Source organism: Lytechinus pictus, chromosome 18, assembly GCF_037042905.1.
Source record: "Lytechinus pictus isolate F3 Inbred chromosome 18, Lp3.0, whole genome shotgun sequence".
Lineage (NCBI taxonomy): Eukaryota > Metazoa > Echinodermata > Echinoidea > Temnopleuroida > Toxopneustidae > Lytechinus > Lytechinus pictus.
The window spans coordinates 21969481-21983861 of NC_087262.1; the positions used below are offsets into that span (position 1 = coordinate 21969481).

General features: G+C 38.2%; 1 long non-coding RNA gene across 1 annotated transcript; it reads right to left on the reverse strand.

The window, feature by feature from the left end:
- Positions 1-6400: 6400 nt before the first annotated feature.
- LOC135157553 (uncharacterized) lies at positions 6401-12541 on the reverse strand. The gene is made up of 3 exons (XR_010296536.1): positions 12333-12541; positions 7289-7405; positions 6401-6756 (listed from the first exon to the last, which is right to left on the reverse strand). It is a non-coding gene; the product is annotated as an uncharacterized LOC135157553 (long non-coding RNA).
- Between the last annotated feature and the right edge of the window lie 1840 nt (positions 12542-14381).

The window sequence follows — 14381 nt, forward strand, 5'->3', positions numbered from 1 at the left end:
CAACTGGAAATCCTAACTGGAACCAGTTGGGTAACTGGAAATGACTTCCAACTGGAAATGATATCTAACTGGAACCAGTTGGGTAACTGGAAATCCTAACTGGAACCAGTTGGGCAACTGGAAATCCTAACTGGAACCAGTTGGGTAACTGGAAATGACTTCCAACTGGAAATGATTTCTAACTGGAACCAGTTGGGCAACTGGAAATCCTAACTGGAACCAGTTGGGTAACTGGAAATGACTTCCAACTGGAAATGATATCTAACTGGAACCAGTTGGGTAACTGGAAATCCTAACTGGAACCAGTTGGGTAACTGGAAATGACTTCCAATTGGAAATGATTTCTAACTGGAACCAGTTGAGTAACTGGAAATCCCAACTGGAACCAGTTGGGCAACTGGAAATCCTAACTGGAACCAGTTGGGTAACTGGAAATGACTTCCAACTGGAAATGATTTCTAACTGGAACCAGTTGGGTAACTGGAAATCCTAACTTGAACCATGCAGTTGTGTAACTGGAAATCCTAACTGGTACCAATTGGGTAACTGGAGATGACTTCTAACTGGAAAGATGGGTAATTTGAAATGATGGGTAATTTGAAATGAATTCTAATTGGAACCAGTTGGGTAACTGGAAATAAAACTGGAACCAGTTGGGTAACTGGAAATCCTAACTGGAACCAGTTGGGTAATTGGAAATCCTAACTGGAACCAGTTGGGTAACTGGAAATGACTTCCAACTGGAAATGATTTCTAACTGGAACCAGTTGGGTAACTGGATATCCTAACTTGAACCATGCAGTTGTGTAACTGGAAATCCTAACTGGTACCAATTGGGTAAATGGAGATGACTTCTAACTGGAAAGATAGGTAATTTGAAATGAATTCTAATTGGAACCAGTTGGGTAACTGGAAATCCTAACTTGAACCATGCAGTTGTGTAACTGGAAATCCTAACTGGTACCAATTGGGTAACTGGAGATGACTTCTAACTGGAAAGATGGGTTGAAATGAATTCTAATTGGAACCAGTTGGGTAACTGGAAATCCTAACTTGAACCATGCAGTTGTGTAACTGGAAATCCTAACTGGTACCAATTGGGTAACTGGAAAGATGGGTAATTTGAAATGAATTCTAATTGGAACCAGTTGGGTAACTGGAAATAAAACTGGAACCAGTTGGGTAACTGGAAATGATTTCCAATTGGTTTCCAATTGGAAATTTTCCAGTTACCCAACTGGATCCAATTGAAACCAGTTAATTTGCATATTATCTGCCAGTGTGCACAGATTAATGTTTTATGAGATTCATCATCATTAACAATGTATCTATTTAATTCTTTTCAATTTGAAGTGCCACACTTTTTAAAGATAAGTATTTAGAATACTTCGCAGTGAAAACCATGTTCATAAATGTTATAGATTATAATTAAAACAGATTAAAGGATAATTAGTACACCACTAACTGTTACCAAATTACATCAAATAAAAATACATATATTTGAAGATCTTCCATATAATATATACATATGAAAGTCTGTATTTTATCAATGCCCTTTACATTGGTATCAATAGACATATAATACTGCTTCTGTGTTGGCATATGAGCAATAGTTAGTGCAAATGCTAATTAATTTGTAACTAATTAAGTTCATTCCAATTAGTTCCAATTGGATCCAGTTGGAAACCAATTGGTTTCAACTGGTTCCAGTTGAAACCAGTTGCCTCCAATTGGTTTCAACTGGAACCAATTGAAACCAGTTGCCTCCAATTGGATTCAATTGGTGTTAATAGGGAAATTGGAACAACTGGAACCAATTGACACCGATTGCCAACTGGTTCCAGTTGCCCAATTGGTTTTAACTGGAACCAATTGGCAACTGGTTTTCAATTGGAACCAGTTGGTTTTAACTGGAACCAATTGGCAACTGGTTTTCAATTGGAACCAGTTGTTCCAATTTCCCTATTGAAACCAGTTGGCCAACTGGTTTCAATTGGTTTTGCCCTAATTGGTTTTAACTGGATTTTGGTCCTGGGGGGGGGGGGGGCAGCTTTACGTTGTGCAGGGGTGGATCCAGGTTTTTCTAAAGGGAGGAGGCACAATTCATGAGAAAATTTTGAAAAGCAAAAAAAAAAAAGAAAAAAAAAAGGTTTTCATCTAAAAATTTACAATCTAAAGGTATTTCGCCAAAAATTTGTCAAGCAAAAGAAGAAGAAGAAAGGACCTCGCGTTCAACGGAAGGGAGTGCATACGTGAGTAAAATATGGCAGATTTACTACACAAGTTTTGATTACTGCTCTCAAAAAGGTGCTCGGCCCATTAGAGAAACAGTCTTGAATAAATGAAATGTTATAATCATGTGACTGCACAATTAAAAATGAATGTCCTGTATTATGTTCATTTTTCGAGCGATATGGGAAGAGTCTTACGTAATACCAAGTAATTTGCATACCCACATAAACAACGAAACGTTCACGCATGGGATAAAGCCATCCTTCCCTCAGCTAGCCATGGTCCATGCCTCAGCTCACGACACACGCAGAGCTCGAGAGACCACATGTTCTTATTCTATTCTCAAGTACATGTATGATGTTCTGGATCGCACATATTTTATTTTGGTGCTACACTTTCGCTTTATCTTCATGTAATATTAAAGTACATCGCCCCAAATTTGCCACGTTACTACCATCCCGGCGAGGAGTCAGTAAGTCTGCATTTTTCTTATCTTAGATGGTCTGTACATATCTTTCGTTGCGCTATCAGAATCTGTTTTTCTTCTTTCATACTACTTTCTCTGCTTCGACTAGAACCGTCAAGGCACTATAGAAACGAGCCAGCAGAGAACATGCGCTGCATGTAATGTTTACAATTCTCAGTGCATGCCGGCCGGAGCGGCCTTGCCCCCATTCACTGTTGGTTGATTGACAGTTCTCGCTTGCGTGTCCGTTACGATCTCAACGCAGAGGGAGGCATACAATTTTATTTTCAAATCGGGATGTCACAGTAATTTGGGAGATCGTCTAGTAGACGAGTTGTAATATAATCACATTTTCCTACCTACTAACAACTTTTCATTCAAAATAAAGATGATTTCCAGGGTTTCTTAGAACAAGTACATAAACTCATAAACATACCCTTATAAAAAAAATTGAATGGTATACCATTGAAATACCATACACCATACACCATTGAAACACCATTGATATACCATTGGAATACCATTCGCACAGCACCCATCATACACCAATGGTATACCATTCAAGCCCCAATGGTATACCATTCAAACTAATTTAAATAATTGGGACGTTACTATTACCATATTCATGAGCACCATTTACCATTCATATACCATTGATCAAACACCATTCACCATTGATCTACCATGGCCACTATAGACAGGTTTACCATTGACCACCATTCAGCCACCATTCACTGGCCTACCATTTACCATTCAGCCACCGTTCACTGGACACCATTGGTCTACCATTCACCTTACACCATTCGCCTACCATTCACCATACACCGTTGACCTACCATTCACCGTATACCATTCGCGTACCATTCACCGTACACCATTCACGTACCATTCACCATACACCATTCACCATACACCGTACACCTACCATTCACCGTACACCATTCGCATACCATTCACCGTACACCATTCGCGTACCATTCACCATAAACCATTCGCCTACCATACACCGTACACCTACCATTCACCGTACACCATTCGCGTACCATTCACCGTACACCATTCACCTACCATTCACCATACACCGTTCACCATTGCCCTACCATTCACCATACACCATTGACCTACCATACATTGTACACCATTGGCCTACCACACACCGCACACCATTGACCTACCATTTACAGTTCACCATTGGCCTACCATACACCATTGACCTACCAATCACCGTACACCATTGGCTTACCATACACCATTGACCTACCATTTACCGTACACCATTGGCCTACCGTTCACTGTACACCCTTGTCATACCATACACTCTATACCATTGGTCAACCATTCAATTTACACCATTGGCCATACATTATAGACCACAAGTGTACTGTGAATGGTAGACCAAAGGTGTACAATGTATAGTAGGCCAATAAAGTACAGTGAATGGTAGACCAATGGTGAACAGCATATATAGCTCAGGTTAATGGTAGGTTTGATAATGGATTAAGTATGCACAAGAAAAAAATGATGAAAACAGTTATTTCAAGAACGTCAAATGTTTTTACTATAAGAAGTTTAAGTACAGCATAAACGGAACACAGTATTCACAAGTATAGACTTTATAATTAAAGCACATAAGTTCTGAATATATATGACTTTGCTCCTCGTTGACATCTATATTCTGTCAATCTTGGTATCTAAAATAAACATGTATCAAGACAGAGTTTAATTGAAAAACAACAAATGAATAACATTTCCAAGAATAAACCTGTTCTCTCTGATGGCTTTTTACGTGGATTGAGTACTTGGCAAAACCACTGTTCTGCAAACAAACCTGATACTTGTAATACAATAACCTTGATTTTAAATCTGTTGTGTGTAATTGCTTTCACACAGCTACTTCAATGACATTAATAAAATATTTTTTTTACTAATAAGTTCAAGTACAAAAGAGTGGAACCCAGTATTGACAAGTACATGTATGGCATAAAAGCACCAGCATTATGAATACATGTGACTGCACGACTCTACAAGAGGTCAATGATTGCACTCCACATAGATATTATGTTAATCTTCCTATAAACAAATCTACATGTAAGACAGAGTTTGGACAACAAACTGATGAACACCAAATTTCGAAGATTAAACTCAAAATGTGTGATAGCCTTCACATGGCCAAATGATTAAAGGTAAAGAGTACCAAACTTAGAGGAAATAAATATCCCCAAAAGGGGGGAAAATAGTAACCTCCTAATATTTCTCTATTTTCTTTTCACCTAAAAGATATATCAAACGGCGTGTTTCTACATAGAATCGTCAAAAGGTATTACCCGCGTAAGTATCCAGAATCCCGGAAAACTTTCCTGTACAATTTTGTAGAAACAGACGCGATGCGGTTTATTGATAAACTGCTTCAAGCAAAATATGGTTTCTCATAACCATCTCTGAGAGGTGGTTATTGCCATGTTAATCCGTTTAACTTTTCTGTAAAAACACACGGCAAAATAGCGTATCGTGTCTGGCGGAAGTGCTTAATCCCGGAAGTGCAATTTCGCAGTACATATATTTGCACATTCTGGCCTTTTCGATCTCGCCAGCTGATCGTGCAACACGTATACCTGCTACATTGAGTGAGATCTACCACAAATTTTGAAAATTTTCCTAAGAAGATGCAATTTTGGACATATGTACAATGCAACGTGAGGTTATAGGTTGAATTTTCTGATTTCCGCCGTATTTGCAACGCGAAAAGCGAGTTAATCAGATTATTCAGTTTGTAGAAGCAGGTTGGTTTAAGGGCGATAAGGTTTTTGAGTCCGGAAAAGATAAATCGTTTTTAATGATTTTCTGTAGAAACATGCCAAAAGTTTATCATAAATACATTACAGATACATAAAGAAATAAATAATATCTATATCAAAAATAGAATATATAGAATAATAAAGAATATATCATGAAAATAGAAAAAAAAACAAGGAAAATAGCGACATCTTTTTCTAATATTTTGCAAATCATATAGAAAATAATTCTTAGTAGCACATCTATTTTTTAACTATTTCCCATAGTTCAAATATACAAGATTCCCACTTATTTCTTTTTTGTCTATTTTTGTTGTGTTGAATCAGATGAATAACTCAACTATGTGTGAGAAATAATATAATTTTTGTCTTACACAGTAAATCAGTAGTCAATCGTAATTTTTTACAACCTAGCTTGGACAAAATTTGAATTCATATAATACAATAAAATATATAAATTGGGATCTTGTATATTCATGAGGACTTGCAGAGAACAGTTTTACCAAAAAATAACAACTTTAATTCGTCATAATTTCGTTAATCCTCATTCAATTTTGATGAAATTGTCAGTGTTTTTTTTTGGTCTGATGTACTCTTTGAATTTAAATCACATAACTTTCAGTCTAGAGTACCTAGCCCTTCAATCAAATGGGTTGGACGACCGGTTACATTTTACATATAACATAGTTATAAGGAGAATGAAGGGGACCATAGAAAGAAAGCATGAGAAGAGGGGAGATTTAGGTAGGAAGAGAATTAATCAGAAAAGCATAATGTTGACAATTTCGTTAAAATCTGATAACAAAGTCTTTGATTTGAAGGTTTAGCAACATTTTGGGAAAAATTACTGGAATGTGCACATGATCGTCAGGAATTTGTGTTAGGCTTATGTTATAAAATGAAATCATAAAATTTCATATTTTCGTACACGTGTGTATGATATGTCCCACGTAGCATGAAATGATTTCAAGCAATGCATGTGTTTACATTAAATAAATCTTCACTCCACTTTTTAGTTCTTGGAGGTCAAAATGTGAATAAACATGAATTCTTGTTATAAAATACAAAAGAACAAGTGGGGGTATGACATCAGCTTGTTAATTGTGGGTGCGTCGTGGTCTAGTGGTTCTGACTCTCACCTTTCAACAGAGTGTCGTGGGTTTGAATCCTAGCAATGGTGTTTTCCTTCAGCAACACATTTATCCACTGTGCTGCACTCGACCAAGGTGAAGTGAATGCGTACCCGGCAAGATTAATTTCTTTCAGCTGTAATAAGGAATATGGGATGAAAACAATGCAAAGGACAGTATGTCAGCTACGGGTTCAAAACATCAATGCTTGCCGTGCGTGCAAGCTTTCTTGAGAAATTGATATATTTTTCTAAAATATCGAGAAATTTGCAACTACCCTTCAATTGAATAGTACCAATTAACAAATATCAACAAAACATTTTGTACAATATGATAAAGAAATTCATGTTTAACCATAGATTAGCAGAAAATAACCCGTTAAATTAATGGGAGGTTGCCCAAATGATGACAAATACCATACCACATGCATACCTGGGGCCAACGTTTCCACCCCCCCCCCCCCCCGCCAGCATATTGATTTTTTCCAGGGGGGGGGGGTGTTAGAAAGGACGTGTAATCCTATAAATGGGGATGACATTTGGCCTTTTTCAGTATTTTTACCATTCCTCACAAGTTTTTTTTCAGCTATGCCACTGCAGGAGTACAATCTGTTTTATTTAATGAAGCTTTGCAATTTTTTCCACTGAAGTGAATTCTTACACAATTACCTTTCACAAACTCCAGTTGTTTTCTTGTAAACGGTTTTCTGTGTTCAACACCTGTAGTTTCCTTCCCAGATAATCCTGGACCATCTACATTATCATCCAGTGTATCCGTCGTCCAATCTTAAATGAAATAAAATCAATTTGAGTGTTGGAAAATATGCATGTGCAGATAAAAACAAAAATATAATACTAATATAGTAAAACTTTCTTTAAGCTCCAAAATTCAATGATTCACTCATATACAGCATCATGATCATTTTTATTTCAACATATGCAGCAAATTCACTTGAAAATATGTTTGACATTGATGTCACAGAAATAAAATTCCCTCACCAAAGATTTTCTGTGTGTGCATGCTGGAAATATATAGATCAATATAACACAGTTACTCTGCTGCGTAACGTGTTTTGATCAGCAATCATGTAGATATGCAAGAGAAAATTATCTAATAGAAAAAGAATGATCTGAAGTCATATTTCCAGAGCAGCAGTTTTCAAAAGGTAGGCCTAATCAATTAATTGATAACATTCAATATGATTTTCTTTTCTTGGTATTGACAATCACAGTAGCGGATCCAGATGGGCACAATTGACCTGTGCCCCTACCCCCCCCCCCCCCCTTGAGAGCAATAGTCAATGGCCCGAATTCAAAAAGGTGGTTTTGAAAACCCCGGTTGAGTCCATGTTTTATGGAGATATCCTGTATTAATTACGCTTATTTACAGCGTATATCAAAATATGTCCAATGCTGATGCGCGCTTTTGTCACAATGCGCCAAATTGACGCCTGTTGCCGTGGTTATCCACGCTATTTTAATCACGAGTCCACTGTTTTGAATTAATGAGTCCACTCTTCAAACAGTGGACTCATGAATAAAATAGCGTATCTAACCATGGTAACAGGCGTCAAATTGGCGCACTGCGACAAAAGCGCGCATCAGAATTGGACATCTTTTATACACGCGCAAGATACGTGCTAAATTAAGCGTAATTTATACAGGAAATCTGCATACTCCATGGACTCAACCGTGGGTTTTCAAAACCACCTTTGTGAATTCGGGCCAATGTGTTTAATGTAAATATGGCGTCTTTACACAAGTGTGTCCCTCCTTTTGAAAGTTACAGCAAATATTTCTAACGGAAATATATACTGTGTTTACACTTAATCGGCTTTTTCATAGCGTGTAAAACACAATTAACTTGCATCGGCTCGCGGTTCAGAATCAGCAATTTGCACCACCAAAGTAGTAGGTTCAGAACCGCGAGCCGATGCAGAATCTGCTTTTTTACTACGTGTAAACAGAAAGCCGATTCTGCATCGGCAATTGGTGCGCATTTCATTTACTTTACCATTGTGACATAATTGTAAGCGCACGGATCCAGCGTTGTCTTTATTATGACGTATATTGTTGGTGAGCGTATCAATTGAGGTTTTTGACACGCGAGCCGATTCTGCACCGCAAGCTGTAACAGCGTGTAAATGCAGTGTAAGATAAACCAAAAGCCGATTCTGCATTAGCCTCTTGTCGAGGCCCTGTCGGCTGCTTTCCGAGCGAACATGGCAAAGCAAGGGAGAGAGCGAAGCAGAGCGCCGCGAGACAGGGCCTCTTGACATCTGACCCGAATTTCACCGACTTTCTTTTGTTTTTTATTGTTTTTACCAATTCACCGACCAAAAACTGGTCGGTGAAAATCATCCAATGAGAGCGCGGGCTGCTATGACGTCATATTAAATATTCATGAGCTCATCTTGAATAACGACCCTTTGATTCTTGGCGAAGAGTGACGACGAAATATCAAAGAGCATTGAATATGCCTCTAAAATGCTGAATATTGACCGATTTAAGGATTTGCAAGTCGATGAAATTAACCCTGCACTGAAAGGACGAGATGTCTTTGTAAATCTACCAACAGGATATGGAAAAAATGTAATTTTTCATGCGATTCCACCGGTCGATCCGGGGCGTCGATTATCGATCTCCGCTGTACAGTGCTGTGAGGGAAGCTGGGGTGGAGTTGCTGGGAGTTGACTCGAGTCTGACCAGCGGCTGAGCAGTATCTCCCGGGAAGTTTCGGGGCGGTCACGGCGGTGATGGGTCTGTTACGGCCAGTAGTAGTAGTAGTAGTAGTAGTAGTAGTACTAGTAGTACCACAACTTGTAGCATTTTGCTGGTTATATCCCCTTTAGTGTCCCGCAATTAAATGAATCCCCTGCAGAATAGTGGACTACTATAGTATTCCAAACCCAAGACGAAACAGCTCTGACATTTCATTGGTTTACTCGGCGACCGGTAATATCATGACTCATGTATATTCATTAGGAAAACGTTCCTCATGAATATATAATTCAGTTCAGATGTCAAGAGGCCCTGGCTCGCGCCAGGCCTAATTCGCTTCGCGAATTAGGAAATCCCTCGCTTCGCTCGGGAAGCAGCCACCAGGGCCTCGACAAGAGGCTAATTCTGCATCGGCTTTTGGTTCTGAACCAAAAGCTGATCAAGTGTAAACACGGTAATTGTCTCATACACAAGTAAAGATCTCTTTTTTTGTGCTTGTTAAAGTTTCCTGAAAAAATGTGCCCCCCCCCCCTTGAGAAATCCAGGATCCGTCCCGGGACAATCATATGCCAGTGGGTGAATTCTAGACATTATTTTGGGCAAGTTTTTGATCAGTAAATAAATAAACACAGATAAAAAGTGATCACAGGACAAACTTAATTTAAACAAATATAATTAACTTTGAAAATGGATTTGCCTAGCCCTATGAAAGGATCTCAGATTATTCTCCCGCACTAATGCAGTTTCACACCAGCCAACTTCGAGCAAAATTTTCCACCAGTAATTGTCTACACACATTTTGAGGTCAATACACAGTATGCCCACCATTTTTCCAAACATCACGATCGGGAACAGCGGTATTTTGGCTCCATTCCCGATGTTATCGTAATGGTGGGAGCCATGCCGGGGTGGAATTCAGAGACCAGTGAGTTGGGGTGATTTTCCCCAGGCCAAGCCGGTCCGGGTTGAGAGCCAAAACAGCGAAGATCAGAAGCTGTTATGTCTCCGAAAAATACCAAATAAACACCAAGATAATGCGACCATTTACCACTATTCATGAACCAAGCTCATCTATTTTCTCGAATAATCTAACTTAATTTATCCTTTACATGAATTTCAGCCACTTTGAGCAGTGGAAACAGCATTATTTTAGCTTTGATCTCGACGTCTTAGTTAAAATTCTTAGTCAGATTTTGCCAAACGATCGCAGAGGGCAGCAACACTGTTGACTTTGTGTTTGCGCGTTGTAATCGCTAACTTCAGCAAATATCCAAATAAATATACAGTGGAGTGAGACCCTAAATCTGATAACTCGAATGATGAAATCATGGTGGAAGCCGGAATAAAGATGTTCCTGATGCTCAGTGAATTGATTCGGACAAATATTTAGGTTAAATTAGTTCGCTAACATCGCAGGGTACAAAAGTGCAGCAGCGGTGTTGAGCGGTGGCTCCGAGTTCCGGGCCGATCCAGGACCCAGAATTTTTTTTGCTAAACCTTCCGGTCCGGGCTCAAGCCAGGTTATCTTTGCGGGCCCCAACATTAAACATTACTTCATCGTTCAAATTCTCAGTCAGACATCACTTTGCTTGGCTTTGCCATTATTTATAAGGACTGAAGTTAGCGACCAAAAGATTTGCCTGCGGCAGTTTGCATGATTTGGTTACGAACTTCAGTCCATATAAAAATTACGGCAAAGCAACGCATGAGGATTCAAACAATGACGTAGAGATCGAAGACGATATACAGCTGTTCCCGATATTCGGAAAAGCGGTGGGCATATGGACATTCAAATGCAATTCAGACTTGATATGACATTTGAGAACAACATTTGGTGGTGAATTTTGCTCGAAGTTGATCGGTGCGAAATTAGCGCCCAATCCCACGGAAAAATCCCAAGGAAAAAATTCAGAAATTGTGATTTTAGTCAGCCGGCATGGCTGAGTTCAGATTAGTATAGGCCCTTTTGGGGGGGGGGGATACATACATATACATGTAAACTACAAATTTTGTTTACAAACGTCAAAAACTATGCCAATTTTTATATTTGAACAAATTATATCGTATTCATATGTAATAAATATTCTAAAAATCCTTAGGCCTAACCAAGAAGAAAATATCACACAACTCACTAATACCAAAATTCCGCCATGTTTTCAGAACACTTCTTGATTTATCATGGAATATTTCTCTGCCTCAATTTCTAAAATATGTTAATTCCAAACAGTTGTAGGTTTTCTCTGAATAATTATTGCAGTCTCTCTAGAAAAATTGAATAGGAATCGTTTGTCACTCTCTCCAGTCACAGTTCCACACACAAAGTGCACATTTTACCATTGAAATTGCATGCGCAATAAGTGGTGCGTAGCTTTTTAGGGCCTGCGTAGCCTTTAAGGCTTTGCTTTATGTTTTAAAATTTATGACACCTTACCATGTTTCACCTGAATACTACCATGTCCATGTCATCTTAATTTACCAACATTATCTACCAACAACAACAAATTATAGGCCTCATTCCAGAGCAATATTTTTCGGCAAGGTTTCCATTTCAGTGAAACAATGTCAATGTTGTGCAGTAACCAATGGCCTAATTGACACTTTGACACTGACAGTCAATGTCATGACAGTACTGCACTGTACAGCATTAATTTAACAAGTCATTCATTCATAAATTCATACCGGTATTCAGAGATGGTTTTGTAAAACATTGACAATAGATATCAGACCATACGAGCGAATTACTACTCAATGACAATGCTCGGCTCAGCTCACCTCAGCCAATACAAAGGCATATTAACGCACCCCATAATCCATTTCGCCAGAGACAGGCGTGTCCCGGCCCGCGCCAACGGGGCAGTGGCGGTACGGTGGCAGTGAATCCCCGTGGCAGTACAACGACATCTAACAGTAACACTAACAGTAACATTCTAGAAAATCAGGCCGAGCCACTAACTACGAAAACAATATCAAAGAAAATTGGTATCTAACTTACTGTTTAGCGTATTCTGCGAATGAATTTGAAGTCGTTGTCCGAATCTGACCTGTGTTCCTTTAGTTTATGATGAATTATAGACGGACTTCTGAACAGCAAAACAGTGGTTGATCGGGTTCTTTTTTCAAATATTGCAATTGGCGGTTACATGCGTACGTGCGCGCGCGCGTGCGAGAACAACACTTACATACATAGAGCGAGCTAGCTAGCAGCGCAGCCAATGCACATCCCGATATTGGGGGGGGGGGGTAAATCAAGACCAAATCAGGGGGAGGGGGCTTCTTAGCCAAGATACATCCCGATACGTGGGAGGAGTGAATTGCATGTAAGACCAAATCAGGGGTGTCTTTTTCTTGATTGGTTCTGGGTTGGCAATTAACCATGCAGTCAATTTTTGCCACTGCTTATCCTTTGAAAGGATCTATGAAAAAATTCATTTTGCTCAATTTTTTTCTGTTCTATAATTCCATGTCTTTCTTTTTTTTCTTTCCATTGTCTTTTTTTCTTTTTCCTTCTTTTTTTCTGTTCAGTCTTTCTTCTTTTCTTTGTCTTAGTCTTTTTCTTTTCTTTTTTTTTAATTTATTTTTCTGTTTTTCGATATATATATTTTTTACTTATTTCTTTTTTCCTTTAATTCTCTGTTTGTTTAATTTCGCTTTTGTTTTGATTGCAATTGAGAATTTCGTTCATTAGATTTTTTCTGTTACATATTGTACTAGCCTGGCGGCAGGGAATTTTGATACTGGGGGGGGGGGGAGGGCAAGACAATAACAGACAAATCATTTCAATTAAGCAAGTAATGACCGGCCTAGAATAGCTCTCCTCTTTATAAACACCATCCATGAGTGAGAAAAAATAATTAAAACACAATTTGTAAAGAAAAAAAAATAAACGTTTTATGATCAAAATTAAAGCAGTAGTAGCAATATATAAATTGGCCGGGAGGGGGCTTTGGTCGTTGCAGACCAAAATCAGGGTTTGCCGATGGGAATTTCAATAGGGGTTGGGGGAGGAAGACAACCAACAGTAAATTCATTTTAAGCAAAATAATGACCTATGGGACATTGCAAGAAACTTGCAGTTGAACGCAAGTCAATTTCAAATTCCAAAATCAATTGAAAGTCTTACTTTTCATTGCAAACTTGCAACTGATTTATTGTTTCTTCCATCAATAAATCTATAAATTGGTTTACTTTAGATGAAATTAGTCTATCCCTTGTAAATTTGCAACCGAATTTTGGGATTGACTGCAAATATTTTCTTGCAACACCTCATAGCTCTCTTTATAAAAAGTGGCCATAATTAAATAAGAAAATTAATTTAAAAATAGAACAAAACTTTCAAGAAGGGGGGGGGCGTTACATAAAAAAAAACTGTATACCGTACAGATAGGAGAGGTGGTGTGCCGTGAAAATTATACCAAGAAACAAAAAGAGAAAAGAAAGGATGGTGAAATGTACAATTTTCTATTTAGTACGATACACATCTTGTTCATGCTCTTTAAAACTTGCATGTTTTAATTTCAAGATTTTTACGGTAAATGATGATTATATCTTCCCTTTCGGGAGCGGCTGTGAAATAATTTGTCCGTTGATATTAAGGTACAATAAAAACCCTTTTTATCAAATAAGATTTCATTGACTCCTTTTATTTTTGCACTCAATGCATCAGATATAAATTTAGAAGGTAATATGTACAATTGTAAAATATAACAAATTAATAATATTGTATTTTAAGCACTGGTTCAATAATATTTAAACACATATAGGCCTTTTACTTAATAAAGACAAAGACAATTTAAAAGAATGCAACAGACCATGTTTGCCATCATGAGCGAATGGGCCTGATTTGGGGAAGCTGCTCGCATAAAAGTCACAACTCAAAAATTTTAATAATTCTAATTTTTAATCTTTGATCTTTTTTCTCTTTAAATCTTCGGAATTATGTTATTGGGTAATGCAATTGGGCATACCATTCACCATTAACATAAATAGCATTCATTAGGCACACACCACTAAGCCACAATTGCGTTACAATTATCCAGCAACT